This window comes from Balaenoptera physalus (genome assembly GCF_965194825.1).
Source record: "Balaenoptera physalus genome assembly, chromosome: X".
Lineage (NCBI taxonomy): Eukaryota > Metazoa > Chordata > Mammalia > Artiodactyla > Balaenopteridae > Balaenoptera > Balaenoptera physalus.
This window is the reverse complement of record NC_138903.1, coordinates 124,952,842-124,968,594: the sequence shown is the minus strand read 5'-3', so window position 1 is coordinate 124,968,594 and position 15,753 is coordinate 124,952,842. Positions and strand designations below refer to the sequence as shown.

Sequence of the window (15,753 nt, the reverse complement as noted above, 5' to 3'; positions counted from 1 at the left end):
AGGGCTGGTTAGGGTGTCTTCATAGAGGAGTAGGCTGTGAAGTAGATTTTGAAGCCTGGCAAAGTAGACACGTGAGAGAAATTCCAAGCATATGAAACAGCATGAACAATGTGGGAATATTTGCAGAATGGCAAGGACTCATGGCTAGTAACACTGTAAGTCCGATACAAGAAGACAGGTGCGTTGGGGCTATGTCTTTGTAGGTCTTAAGTGCCAGGCTCAGTGTTTTAAAGTTTTTACTACAAGCTAAAAAAAAAGCGGTTGAGAGCTTTTGAGCAGGAAAAGGACACTATGGAAGCTGTTTGACTATTTCCTCCCAACTATCTCCCCCACATCCAATTGCTTATTAAAAATCACGATTGTGGACTTCCCTGGCGGCGCAGTGGTTAAGAATCTGCCTGCCAATGCAGGGAAGACGGGTTTGAGCCCTGGTCCAGGAAGATCCCACATGCTGCGGAGCAACTAAGCCCTGTGCCACAACTACTGAAGCCCATGCACCACAACTACTGAAGCCCGTGCGCCTAGAGCCCGTGCTCTGCAACAAGAGAAGCCACCGCGATGAGAAGCCCGCGCACCGCAAGGAAGAGTAGCCCCCGCTCGCCACAACTGGAGAAAGCCCGCACACAGCAACAAAGACCCAGCACAGCCAAGAATTAAAAAATATAAATAAATTTATTTTTAAAAATCTAAAAAACAATCACGATTGTATCTCTGACATTTCTCCCAAATTCATCCTCTCTTGTTCATGACTACTATCACACCCTCTTGGCTGAAGTCCCCGTTCTCTAAATGGACAGTGGCAACCGTCTCCTCACTGGCATGCCTACATATGCTATGGCTTCTAGCTAATCTATGCTGCCTACAGTATATTTTTAAAGCGTAAGTTTGAGCATGTTATTTGATTTCTTAAAATTTGTCACTGGCTTCCTACTCTCCTGACTGTTGCCCTTCTTAAATGGTGTAACTGAGACATTTCTCCCAATGAAAGAGTACGGACACATACTCCCATGAGTTCAGTGGTTGGAAAGGCCTGCTTATCTAAGTGAATTTTCTTTGAAGTTTCAAGATTTATCTTTGCAATGCATGTAGATTCTGCACTCTACTTTATATGTCAATTGAATATAAGCATTTTCCTTATACTCTTCGTTTAAAATTGATATTTCTGCAAGATACATCAAATTTGCACATGAGCTTCAAATATACCACTGCACTGTCTTCCTTTTGTATCTCATTGCATTCAAGACTCTTTCATTGGTTCTAAGATTCTTCACCAGCTTTTCTCCTGCCCCCCAACACACACACACACACACACACACACACACACACACACACATGCACACACACCCTAACCTTCCTTTTCTCTTTACCTTACCAGCCACACGGAAATTCTTAGTTGCGTTGTATCACAAGAACTCCCCCATGTTGCTATACTTTTCAAAACCATTATTTTCAATGGCTCTATAATATTTCATTGGCCATCCTCTACTGTTGAACATTTAGGTCTTTACAATTTAGAGAGGTTTTAAATTATCTTCACGTGTGCGTGTGTGTGTGTGTGTGTATATATATATATATATATATATATATATATTTACTTTCTTTAGGATAAATTTCCAGAAATGCAATTACTAGGTCAAAAGCAATAAAGAACTTTGTGATTATTCATACTTATTTCCAAATTGCTTTCCAAAAGTAATGTAAAAGAGTACTGGCTTCTCTGCCCCTTACCCTTCTCAAAGTTCTTACTAGTACTGTGGATTAGCATATGAATTCACAGATCATAAGGATTTCCCTGGTGGTCCAGTGGTTAGGACTCCACGCTTTCACTGCCAAGGGCCTGGGTTCAATCCCTGGGCGGGGAACTAAGATCCTGCAAGCCATACAGCCAGCCAAAAAATAATAACAATAACAGATCATAGCTTGTATCTCATCTTTGTTTTAGTGTATTTTCTGATTCTTTGGGTCATAATATATGTTTGTTTGGTATTTGTTTTTTGCTTTTTAGAAGTTGTTTAATTTCCTTTGCCCATGAGGCAGAGTAAAATGTGTGACCCAAAGTATGCCACTTTGGCATGTGGATTGTTTTGAGTTGAAGACAATTAAGACCCAGCAGACTCAGGAACAGCTCTTTTTTTTTTTTAATTTTTAAAATTTGTTTTCTGTTTTTTTAAAAATTTTTATTGGAATATAGTTGCTTTGCAATGTTGTGTTAGTTTCTACTGTACAGCAAAGTGAATCAGCTATACATATACATATATCCCCTCTTTTTTGGATTTCCTTCCCATTTAGGTCACCACAGAGCACTGAGTAGAGTTCCCTGTGCTATACAGTAGGTTCTTATTAGTATCTATTTTATACATAGTATCAATAGTGTATATATGTCAATCCCAGTCTCCCAATTAATCCCACCACCTGCTTCCCCCATAGTGTCCATACGTTTGTTCTCTACGTCTGTGTCTTTATTTCTGCCTTGTAAATAAGATCGTCTATACCAATTTTTTCAGATTCCACATATATGCATTAATATACGATATTTGTTCTTCTCTTTTTTTTTTTTTAATTAATTAATTAATTTATTTTTGGCTGTGTTGGGTCTTCGTTTCTGTGCGAGGGCTTTCTCTAGCTGCGGCAAGCGGGGGCCACTCTTCATCGCGGTGCATGGGCCTCTCACTATCGCGGCCTCTCTTGTTGCGGAGCACAGGCTCCAGACGCGCAGGCTCCAGACGCGCAGGCTCAGCAATTGTGGCTCACGGGCCCAGTCGCTCCGCGGCACGTGGGATCCTCCCAGACCAGGGCTCAAACCCGTGTCCCCTGCATCGGCAGGCAGACTCTCAACCACTGCGCCACCAGGGAAGCCCTGTTCTTCTCTTTCTGACTTACTTCACTCTGTATGACAGTCTCTAGGCCCATCCACGTCTCTACAAATGACCTAATTTCATTCCTTTTTATGGCTGAGTAATATTCCACTGTAAAAGCTCTTTACCTCTCCCTTAATTGCCTAAAAGAATTTAGATAGAGGGCCCATACCAGGAAGATAGCAAGTATCAATGGTAACATTTAATATCAGAAAGACTTATCTGCATGGAATGGAAACATCTGTTTACCAAACATTTGCTCTTCTCATCTTCCTGTGAATTGTTTTCCTCCCCTTCTCCTACCCCAGACCCCTACCCCTTCTCCTTAACTCTGCATGGCATGTAAGCCTCAGTTGCCTGACTCTTTGGGTCTCCTGTCTTTGGGGATCCCATAAGTACAAAATTTGTTTTTCTCTAGTTAATCTGTTTTATGTCAATTTGATTATTAGAACAGCCAAAGAGCCTATAATGGAAGAATGGAAAACTTTTCCTCTCCTACAGTTTTGGCGCCCAGTGTGGGGCTCTCCACTGGCTGGACGCTGCTCGCTTTGGGGCTGCTGCAGCTGAGAGATGCTGGGACTGCTGACAGGAACCAACAGAAGCTAAGAATTCTTACCATGACAGTCTCTTGGATCTCTGCCTGCATGGTCTGGAGGAAGCGAGACTGGTAAGGGTCCTTTTCTCTCTCTCAATTTAGATTAGCAGGAGAAAATATTTGTGTGAGCTAGTTTCTTAGGTATAGCAACTCTGGTAAAGATTTGTTATGAGTCCTCTTGTTTTCTATCGTTCCCTTTCCTCCCAGAGGAAGTCTTTGTTTTCCTTTGTCTCTGTCTTTTGTGTCATCTGTCATACCGTAGGGTAGAACACAGGCATAGGTCCTATAAGCCTGTTGTTCAAGCTGGCCTCAGAAATTGGTAAGTTCATGCTTCCCACCAGATCGACATCTGTTTAGACAAACTTTGGAGTAGGTCCCCTGTGTAAAACCAGATGAGATTTTCCTTTCACCTTGTTCAATGTGCTGAGAGCTTGGCCTTATGATGAGTAAGAATATTGTCTCTGGTTTCCACCAGCCAGAAGATGCAAGTACCAACTTTCATTTTGGTGGCTAGTCGAATACACTGGGATTCTGAGATGCGAAGTCACAGCAGCATTCTCTTTGTTCGGCTGTGCCAGCTTTCAGGAGAACTTGTCATAGGGGGTCCTGGTCCCCAGGGGACCTTTGTTGTCTCAACCTTCATTGCCTTGTAGTGCTGGAAAAGTCCCATTCCAGTAGCACCCACCGAATGTCACAGATTAGTGGGTCTGTGATTGGAGGTGTCTCACATTCTCATGGGCAGCTGCAGACACTATTTGCACTACACCATTCTTAGCACGTAACAAAAGTCTTTGCTTTCTTAGGCTAACCTGGGAGTGAACTTTCTGGATCTTGTGAAGGCTGTGTCTTTTGTACTCTCCTTTGAGATGCCTCTTGGGTCCATGTTAAGCCATATAGAGACTTATTGATTTGAGTCACTATTGAGATTAATATAAGATCCTACTTGTCAATGGCCAGACTATGGATGCCTTGAATTGGCTATATTTGAAAGAAAAAAGTTTTTAGAGAGCTCTCATCCTAACTAAGTATCTTATTTGTACCTATGGAAAGGCTGAATTAAAAAGTGGACACAGAGGAATATGATGGCTAGTCTTAGGGACTCCCTTAATAAGATGAAAGAACAGAAATTAGAACAAAAACTAAAGTCCACGTCCAATGCATATCGTCCTTCTTAAAATCCAGCCGCATCTCCTCAGCAAATTCCCTTAGCTCCCAAACTCCTCCACCTTCCCCAGAAAATCCCTTAAAAACCCAGCTGCCTGTTTTAGCTTCCCTTTCCCTACAAGATTTACAGAGAGCACTCCAGCCTAATCTCTAGGCCCAGGGTATACAGTTTACTCATGTAAAGGGTGAAAGCCAGCAAGTAAATTTAGCAAAAACATGGGGATGGACAGTAAGACTCACTTTCTCTGCCAGCTTCAGGCCTTCCTATGCAATGTTCTTTGTGGATGTATCCTGGATTCCCTACAACAAAGAATACACATCCTCTGGACAGCAACAGATCTTTTAAATTGTAAAGCCCTTTTACCTCCACTTATAGAAGATCCTACCAAATTTAGAGAGGAATTAGAAATATTAGTGGCCATTCACAACCCCACTCATAAGGACCTTAATTGGCTGCTGAAGGATATTTTTCCCAACCATAATTACACTATAGTTAACAGACAAACCAGATGGCTTCCTGGGGAAAAACATCTCTCACAGAGGAAACCGATGACCAGAAATTCTCCCAGGCCCTCCTACAAATGATCAGGAAAGGGAACAGCTGGAAACCAATATTCAGGGGCTTATAGGAGCAATAGTAAATGCTTCCCCTCATCTAAGGTGAATTGGTCTATGGTTAAATTGTACACTCAGTAAGAAAGACAGCATCCAAAGGCCTTTGTTGAATGCTTATATAGACTTTTCAACGCATACTGCATTAAACCCCAAAGTTCCAGAACATAGAAATCTTTCCATTTCTGCCTTAGTAGGAAATTTTCTCCCTGAAATAAAAAGGCAAATTCAAAATAGTATAGTTGGGTGGGCTAGTCAACCTCTAAGTATTATAATGGAAGCAGCTGCCCAATTCTTTGAAGATAGTTGCAGAAATGAAGGAGGAAAAAAGGAGTTAAAATCAACAATTCTTGGTTTGCAATTTGAATCTTTAGAGGAACAAAAGCATAACTCTGAGAGGAACTCAAAGACCCCTCAGATCCTTTCCTATTTGCCTCCAGACATTTGCAGATGTTGTAAAAAATCAGGACATTGGAAGTGCAATTGTTCTGCATATAAGAAAAAGAAAGAAAAATTTAAACAGTAATTACCCTAGACTTCTGATAGTGTGCCAATATACCCCAAAAACGCCTAGGAGAAAACTTGTATTCTTTCTTTGTCCCTTGAAAGTGTAAATCTTACCATGTCTTTGAAATATAAACACCCCAGGCGGTATCTAAAACACTGCCCACACTTGCCTGAGACTGAAAAAACAAGAAAGAGAAGCTTTTTAAAATATGAACTGCTATAAAGGCTCCCTTGCCCAAATCTAGTCCACAGACTCCATAAGATTACTTGTCAAAGGCAAATACAAATCCTAAAATTCTTCTCTACAAATTATAAAACGCTTTAGAAATTTGAGCTGGTAAACTTAACCTATTCCAACTGCCAGAAATATAATTTGGATCTAATTGTGGTTTATAAGCTAGTGAGTTTTGTATTATTGTACCTGATTCATGGCTAAAATTTTGGAATGGAAGGTATAGGGTCTCTGTGTCTCTCTGTGTGTTTACATATGTCTACGGATGTACGTTACATATATGTGATATTTTACTACCTGTGGAAGGTATTCTCAAAATTAATTGGTAAGAGATTGCTACTTAATTGGCTTAACAATAAGCACTTATGAATTAAGTATTCCTAAAGCTCAGAAATATAGAAACTAACCCAAATATTTTTCAACTTCATGTAGCATAATCTTTGGTAAATAAAAGCTAGTTTAAGTTTGGTTTAATTAACATAGGTATGCCTTCAGAGTTATCAGCATTAAATATGCAGATAAACAACTTTTATTCTACCTGAGTTTACTAGTGAAATAAGTTTATGTTATCTGTATTATAAAATTTGTCTGCAAGAAAAGCAGCTTGGGATGATGGCTGACTTTGACTAGTGTCTAATAAAGTTTTCATGGGTAGTCTAAACATAAATGTAGGGAGGAAGTGATTTTGATAGATGTAAGTGGGATGAGAGTTTTTAGGTGAACTTTTCAACAATAATTATGTTTTCTGATACGTTTACTTAGTTTCTCAAATCTCTTTGGTAACTTACACCCTTAGAGTTTTTCTAAGTTAAGCTAAATGATGGAAATTCATTGAATTTAGATCACTTCCTAATAAGATAAAATGCAGAAACATTAATTACTGAACATAGGTTTATCTACTTTTGGTTTCTTATTACATTGTCACAGAGAAACTAAATATATTTGGGTCTCATAGTAAACATGTGTTATGCCACATTGAAAATTTATACTATGAGGAAGCGTATGCTTCTAGAAATTATGAAACGTAGTCACAGAACTTGCCAATATAAAGAATGCTGGTATAACAGGCAGTTCACAATTGCTTACTTCTTACTTTTCACCAGAAATTAAGGTTTCTAAGGTTTAAAAATTCTAATTCAAAATTTAATAATGTGTATAATTAAAACGACTAGAAATAATAATGGAAACAAGTTTGTATATGAGGAAGGTAGGATGTATTTTTGACTAAGAAGGTGTGAGGTATGGCGATGTATTTTTGTTAAGGGAAAATAAAGTTAATTTGTCCTAATGTAAAACTGGTAATTTCAGAATGGGAAAGAGGATAATATTGGACAAAATTGTATAGAAAGTTGGGAAGAGAGAGAAAAAGAGAGAATTTTACCTTGTGTAGTCAAGTTGGCTAAAACTGAATTGCTATTATAAGGGTTTTTAAAATAAGCTTTAGGGGCTTCCCTGGTGGCGCAGTGGTTGAGAATCTGCCTGCCAATGCAGGGGACACGGGTTCGAGCCCTGGTCTGGGAGGATCCCACATGCCGCGGAGCGACTAAGCCCGTGAGCCACAATTGCTGAGCCTGCGCGTCTGGAGCCTGTGCTCCGCAACAAGAGAGGCCGCGATAGTGAGAAGCCCGCGCACCGCGATGAAGAGTGGCCCCCACTTGCCGCAACTAGAGAAAGCCCTCACACAGAAACGAAGACCCAACACAGCCATAAATAAATAAATAAAATTTAAAAAAAAAAAAAAAAAAATAAGCTTTAATATCAGTAGTGTGCTTATGTAATTTTCCTTCATCTACTAAAAGGACAAGGGGTTTTTTTGACTATTGGTCTGCTTTTGATAAGAGATTATAAAAGATTGTTTTTACCTTTTAAGTAATCTACCTAGAAAACAGAGATTCTGTGTTTTATCAAAATAATTTTCTGTGTTTCATGTTGCCCTTTTCAGATCATTGATTACCTAAGAAAACTGAGCCTTCTCTATTAAGAGCTAAAGTTGTTATATATATATATATATATATATATATATATATATATAAAACATAGTCATATATATGACTATGTAACTTTCTGTATTTGCCTGCAAAATCTTTAATTTTCACTTTGGTTAACTGGATAACTACATATTGTTTCACAGTAACTATGATCCTGTCTAATCAAGTGTTTTAAAACCTTTTTGATATTTTTGACAAACTTCCCAAAACTCAAATTCTAAATGAAGTCTTTTTTACCTCGAAGTTACTTTGGGATTTTGCAGAGGAACCCTGGAACATCTCAAAAGATTTGTTCTCTCTCTTTATTAAAAAATAGAGACGTTATGCTAATTAGGCTTATTTGGTGTATTAAATTACATGGGAATCATTGTCAAACAAGTGATGATAAATCTTCTTAAGTTATAGTGTATGAGTGAATGTTGTTAATACAACTGTTCTCAAAATTGTATGAAATTCCTAAAAATCTGATATGTCCTGGTATGTTATCACTTGTAATTCTAGTTATTATCTTAAAAGGTTTTGTATCATAGAAATAACCAAATTTCCTTGCCAATTGCATTATAATGAACTCTCATCTGATCTTTAACCATTGCCATTTAAAAATCTTATGTCATTTACAGACAGTTACTATTTTACACTGGTGCTTTTGCAAAAGTATTCCTGCAAAAGAGTTTCATTTTCAGACAAATTCATGGAAAGGACTCTGACAAGTGCTGTGAAATACAGTATTGTGATGACTTTCTGATCATACCGCTGAATTTGGTAAGAAATTACAGAACTCTAATGAAAAAAAAAATGATGGCTTCATAAAACTGCTAACAAAAGATCAAGATCAATAAGAGTTAATTATAGGAACTGAATGAACTGATTATAATTTGTATGACTTTTTATTTAAAACATCGTTGGTTCTTTAATGTTTCGTTTTGTTTTTTGTTTTCCAGATAAAGGAAATATTTCCTCTTAAGCTATCTGTAACTTACAGCAATTTAGTGAAATGTATCTTTGTGAACAAAGACAAAATATTTATCTTTTTCTCCCTACCTGATCCCTCCAGAATTTGGAAACTCATAATGAGTATTCTTATTTTCATGGCAATACAGTTATTTGCATAAGTTCAATAAGAATCTGTTCTCCTTATGACAGGATACAATTGGAAACATTGGTTATATTACCAAGGTTTTGACTGGAATATCGTATTTGAGAGGGATATGCGTAGACTCACTTATGACCTGACAGCTTTAAGGAACTAAGATTGACTTTATGGAGCCAATAAAGCCTTTTGGAAAAATCAGGCCTGGGAACTTGCTACAGGGTTCCCAGCAGCCTTACCAGGTTAGTAAGTAAGGTCACTTCCTGCAAGCCCAGGAACCTCAGGATATTTGGGGGACCTTGTGAAGAGAGGAATTAACCCAAACTTATAGGTATTTCAGGCCTTAAGTGTGATGATGAGTGCTTGGTTTGGCTTCCTAGCCTGAGATGACTTTAAGAGTTCAATGTGAGATTCCTTATGAAAAGTTCTAGCAAAGCAGATTTAAAAGAGTCTATAAGGTTAAACACTATTATTGCTGTACTTATGTAAATAATCAGGACAACTTTATTAAAACTAGACTTAATTTGCAAACAAATTAGTCTTATTGTGGTTATCTTTGATAGAAATGGGGGTGATTGTAGAGAGGAACATCTTCCTCCCCTTCGAAGCTCCAGATACCTACCCCCTTCTCCGTAGCTCAGAATAGCATCTAAGCCTCAACTGCCTGTCTTCAGGTCTCATGTCTTTGGGAATCCCATACATATGAAGTGAAATTTGTTTTTCTCCTGTTAATTTGTCTTATGTCAATTTAATTATTAGACCAGCCAAAGAACCTAGAGGGGTTTTCCGCCTCTCTATCACTTATCTACTTGGGTCTTTAATGGTTTTGATAATCTCTATATATTTAGGATATTAATCCTTTGCTCTTCGATTTTATAGACTTGTGCATTTGGCCAAAAGAAGTAGCAAAGCTCTAGTCCGTACTTAGAAATGCCAAACATTACAGTTTCCTAGGGAAAGTACTTCTGGGAAAATGGTACTGGTGGGAATGTCTGGTGGTTGGTATATTTTCAGAAACCATACTATAATTTCACACACAAAAATATTTCTCACTGCAGAGTAGGTGGGTATCAAAATCTGAGCTCACCTTATGTTTAATTTATCATTATTCCTCCACTGTTCTGTATGCAATGCAAATTTACTCATAATACTATTCTCAAGACTGCTTTTAGCTTGACTACTTTTGCCAAATGAATAACACTAACTCACCCAAACTGTTGAGGTATTTGTGAACAAAGACCATGTGGTGTACAATTACTCATATGTGTTTTCTGTTCATTCATTAGGATAATGATTATGAATAATGTTTTTGCCCAAAATAGGTTTTTATAAAATTCTCAGAAAGTCATCTTCCATCATTAATTTATGGTTCAGTTTAAGTTAAAAAGTATAATCATAATATCTTTGATTACTAAAGTCACACTAGTATTCCCTTTGGAACAAACCCCACAGCATCACTAGACCTGTTGATATACCTTTCTGGAGCCCATAGAAAAATCTTGTCTCCAGGGAGCACAGAGGTAGAGGTGGGAGATATTCCAATTTTTTTCTCGAGTCGGGCATGTTCTTTTGCTTTGTAGTTGTCTGGCATGCAGTTATATCTCAAATTCCCACCTCTACCTCCCATGCCAACCTAGACAGAATTGGAAATAGTGGTGACTGTGGTTGCAGTGGTGGTGGCTGGGCATAAAAGAGGCTGTTCATCCTCAGAGACGATCGTAGTGATGGATCCTGGCATTTTCATGAACTCTATATTATTTTAGAGTAGAATCTGGGGGTTTCTTCTTGATATCCCTCAAGTCCACTAAAGCTGTGCTTTGCACATGATAGGTGCTCAGTAAAAGTCTGGGATGTAAGCATAGAGTTAATTAATATAAACCATTATGGAATGTAAATAGTGCAGATTTAAAAGTGAAGGGGAGCTGAATATACCACCCCAAGATATACTTCTTCAGCATAAGGATTATCTTAGGCTGATTATTTTTAAGAAACAGCAGACATAAGAAAAGCTCTGAAAACTGAGTAGAAATTACCCTTCTGTAAGGGACATTTACAGGGGAAATCTCCATTTGTAAGAATGTCTCCCTCAATGTACCAGGAAGAGAAGAATGGCTGTAAATCTCTAGAAATTTATCAATGGAGAAGGCAACCACCTAAATCTGCATAACAACCATACCCTTAGTTTACTGTGCTTTTCCTGGTCACCACCTATAACTGGCTTCCCCAACCCCCAATGTCTTTCTTTTGTCTTTAGCTGAAGATGGTATTTAAGGTGGTGGCTTGGGCCATTTTGGGGAGTTTTTCAGCTTTCTTGGGTATCTCTCTTGTATACAGGAGGTATCCATGTTATTAAACTTCTGTTTGTTTTTTTTCCTGTTTATCTGTCTTTTTATCATAGGGAGTGTCTCAACCGAGAACCTGGAAGGGTAGTGGGAAATTTATTTTTCCAACCCCTCAAAAGTGAACCTGAAACTCTCCAGTAAAGTTTCCATATTTATGGAAACAAGCTAAAGAATAATGGTAAAGACTATGGTAAATTTAATGTCAACTCTTGATCAGGCAAGTTTGTTGATTATCTGTACCTCATTCATAGGCTTGAGAGAGCTGGTTGAGAATCAGCTTCCAGCATGGGGGCGTTTGGTAGTGATGATGGTGGGTCGGTGCCTGTCTCTGGGTAGCATACTGATTCTACACTGAGAGGAGAGGAAAGAGAGAGAGAGAGAATTATATAAATATATTTCAATAATATAATTATTATAAAGAATTATAAATATATTTCAAATTTATCATCTGTCCCCAGAATAGGTGAAATCAAATGGATGGGCGTTATATACAAAGCATTCAAGATATGCAGTCTCACTGTGCCTTTTGCCACCATAGCTTAAGATTCCTGATTCAGTTTGACTTTTAGAATGAAGAATGACAGTTTCCACTGTAAAAACCTCACCACCTTTGCCATAGTTTGCTAAGAGTTCTTGCTTTGCCTCAGTATTTGTTTCTTTTTTTCTTTCTTTCTTTCTTTCTTTCTTTATTTTTGGCTGCGTTGGGTCTTCGTTGCTGCACGCGGGCTTTCTCTAGCTGCGGCGAGCGGGGGCTACTCTTCGTTGCGGTGCTCGGGCTTCTCATTGAGATGGCTTCTCTTGTTGTGGAGCATGGGCCCTAGAGCTGCAGGCTTCAGTAATTGTGGCTCGCAGGGTCTAGAGTGCAGGCTCAGTAGTTGTGGCACACGGGCTTAGTTGCTCTGCGGCATGTGGGATCTTCCCAGACCAGGGCTCGAACTCGTGTCCCCTGCATTGGCAGGCGGATTCTTAACCACTGCACCACCAGGGAAGTCCCTCGGTATTTGTTTTTTGGACTCTAGATTAAGTGGTTGCTCTCCCAGAGCATTTTCAGGAAAATCAGGTTGATGTGTCCGATTGCTTTACCTGGTCTTCTCTTTCAGGTCAGTTATTAAGAAGCAAAGTAGTGTAGAGGTGGTACTCTTGCTCTCTGTCAGATGGGGCTTTGCTATGCCATCTAAACTGTACATATAATCATTTTGCTTCAATTAAGTGATGGCTGTACCATCTGTCCACTTTGTCTCTGCTATTCAGAGTCTCAGATAATTTTTAATATTAAAAATCACTGCTCCAGGAGAATATTTTATGACATTTAAAAAATTGCTTTTTCATACAGTGGGAAGTTCTCTGAATCACAGCAGGTCAAGATGAGACTGAAGGGTGAATTCTGATTAGTGGAACTGAGTGAGGTTAAAGTGAAAAAGAGAGAAAGTTTGGAAAGTGGAGAGAAAGGCCCCCACTCCATAAGATGAAGACCTTCCAAGGACTGTGTTCCCCGCTCCCAAGGATGGAGTAGGGGAGTGCTTGGGCTAGTTTCTACAAAACTGTTGACAAGGCTCTTATAAATAAGATAACATAGAGAAATAGGCTAGTATATTACCTGGTATATAATACCCTTTATAAATGGCAGCTATTAAGTACAGCATATCATTGTTGAAAAATAAACCTGGGATCAAATCCCAGTTTCACCACTTCTTAGCTATATTGGCCTCGGACAGGTAACCTAGTCTATCTTAGCCTTGGTTTTCTTTTTGGAAAAATGGAAATAATGATAATACTTCAACTCATAGAGTTGTTAGGATTAAATCAGATCAAAGTATATCCAGCCCCTAGAGCAGGATTTAACCCACAGTAAGTTCTCAATGAGTGGCAGCTATAACTAAGGTGACCATTGTTTGCTTCATCACTTGATTTCTCATGAGTGTCTCTGCTGCAGTATCTTTTTCTAGCTACCCCTAGACTGTTTTCTCTACTGTGTGGGATTTTCACCATTCCCCAAAGAACGGATTGCTGTGACTGTTTTATGATAGTGATTGCACTTGACCTCTTCTGAATTCACCATTAAAAAATAAATAATTCAACCCCACTCATTTCGTATGAGAGGAAACAGGGTCTAAAGAGCAAAGGGATTATTCCAGCTCATGCAGTTTTGCTACTGGCAGGACTGAGCTGGGACCCAGGCCTACTGACTCCTCACCTGGGGTTCTTTTCTCAGTGCCATCACTGCCTCTCTTAACAGCCTGCCTTCCTCAGTCACCCAGATCATTTCCAGAGTACATCCAGCCTTACTAGGAGAAGCCTCCCTCTCTCTTTGCAAGTAAAGAGGTTCTTTTCCTAGTTTTGCTTTTGTTTTGTATCCGTGACACTAGATTGAATTCAAATTAAAAATTCAGTTCCTCGGTCCCACTAGACACATTTCAAGTGGTCAATAGCCACATATGAGTAGGGGCTACCATGTTGTGCAATGCAGATATAGAACTTGTGTCACATTTCAGAGAGTTCTCTTGGGTCTATAGCCTTCTCCCACTAAGGATAGGCTTCAGAAAACCAGGCTCCCAACTGGACCACGTCCTACCTTGGCTGCCTGCTCACTAGATTCACTGAACATAGAGTTTGCCCTCTTCGCTCTACCTGTGGCCAGAGGGGAAAGATTTTATTTTTATGATTATGTCTATATCTGTAAATGAGAAAGCCTCAACTTCCTTGCACTGTCTCTTACAGGACCAGTCTCATAGGAAAAGAGCAAAAGGACCGCATGCTGTCTATGGTATGCTACTTTCTGTTGCTTACACATAACAGGCCTTGACTATCAGGAAGACTTATAGAGCAGCTATGCTGCTTTAATGGAGATGGGTGTAAAGGTTTGTAAAAGCACATATTGGATTGGCCAAAAAGTTCGTTCGGATTTTTCCGTAAGCTGTTCTGTAAAAACCCAAAGAACTTTTTGGCCAACCCAATAAAATATCTTTTCATCAGTATCTTGAAGAGATATCTGCACACCCATGTTCATTGCAGCATCATATGAAGCTAAGATATGGAAGCAACCTAAGTGTACCTCAGTGGATGAATGGTTAAAGAAGACATGAGATAGATAGATAGAGATAGATATATAGATAGATAGATAGATGATGGAATATTATTACCTTTCACTTATTTGTGCATATATAATTCATATGCTTCTAATTTATATTTTCAAAATTTGATTAGCTGCCTTTTCTTTCTGGAAATAATGGAGAAAAGGAGATTAATCAGAAAATTAAAAGTTATATCTTAAGTACTTCTGTGAAATAATCTTTATTGAAGCCTTACTCTGTGCCAGAAACAATCATGCTTAACACTGGGCCAAAGGGATGGGGAGGGAGAGAGAGGTGCCAAGATGTGGACTTGAGGGCTTAAGCACTAGGTTGATGCTTAGCACTGAAATTTGGAAAACTGGGGAGGGGACAGAGCAGTTTCCAACTCTGATCTAGATTCCCCTGCCCTGCTTTTACATCCCTTGGAACATTTTTACTGGAAATCCAATAGGAAGTGGAAGGGATTAGATTATCTTCACAAATCCTTATGGAAGTTTCATTTTAGAGGGAAGTTTAATTTCTGTAAGATTTACGTGGACAGAAACTGCCACAGCCCAATCGATCCTATTTGTGAGGACAATTTCCACTACATTTTTTCTAGTTTAGAACATTAGAATATGGTTATTTTTTTTTAATTATGGAAGCAGTAAATGCTTATAAAAATTTTAGCATTTCTAAAATGCTGAAAGGTATAAAGAGATCATCCATAACTTTGTGCTCCAAAAGAATATTATTAACATCTTGGTAAATTTGATTCATGCCACAAATATTTAATGGAACACCTGCCGTGTGCCAGGAACTGATTGGGCAATGGAGGTAGATCAAGGAATAAAACAGACAGAACCCCTGCTCTCCTGGAGCTTACATTTTAGAAGGGGAGAAAAACAATTATTAAATAAAATAAATGAATAAATAAAATAATGGCAAGTAATAGTAAGCATTGTGAAGAAAAATGTACAATGTAAGGGCGATAAAGAGCGGTGTTGATACAATCATAAATAAACAGACGGGGAGTCTAAGGACATGGTATTTGGTATTGGAGCTGGATGAAAAGAAGGATGCAGCTCTGTGAAGATCAGAGGGAAAAGCATTCCAGGGAAATGGACTGCAAACCCTAGTGCTAGAAGCCACTGATGTGTTCAAGGAATTGATCAAAGATCAAGGTGGCTGCAGCACTGAGAGACAGAGGAGGGTGGAGAAATGGGCCCAAAAAAAGTTTTTATCTCGTTGTAAGAGTGATAGGAAGACATTGCAGTGTGTTAGTCAGGGGAGAAAAGTGACCTGATTTATACTTAAG

The 15,753-nt window shown here is 38.8% G+C and overlaps 1 long non-coding RNA gene across 1 annotated transcript in view; it reads right to left on the bottom strand.

Annotated features, from left to right (window-relative positions):
• Positions 1-7,707: 7,707 nt before the first annotated feature.
• The window catches only part of LOC309652047, a 183,485-nt gene continuing 175,439 nt past the window's right edge, over positions 7,708-15,753 (bottom strand). The window contains exon 2 of the long non-coding RNA XR_014258540.1: positions 7,708-12,321. This is a non-coding gene — a long non-coding RNA (uncharacterized lncRNA). The remainder of the gene's footprint in view (positions 12,322-15,753) is intronic.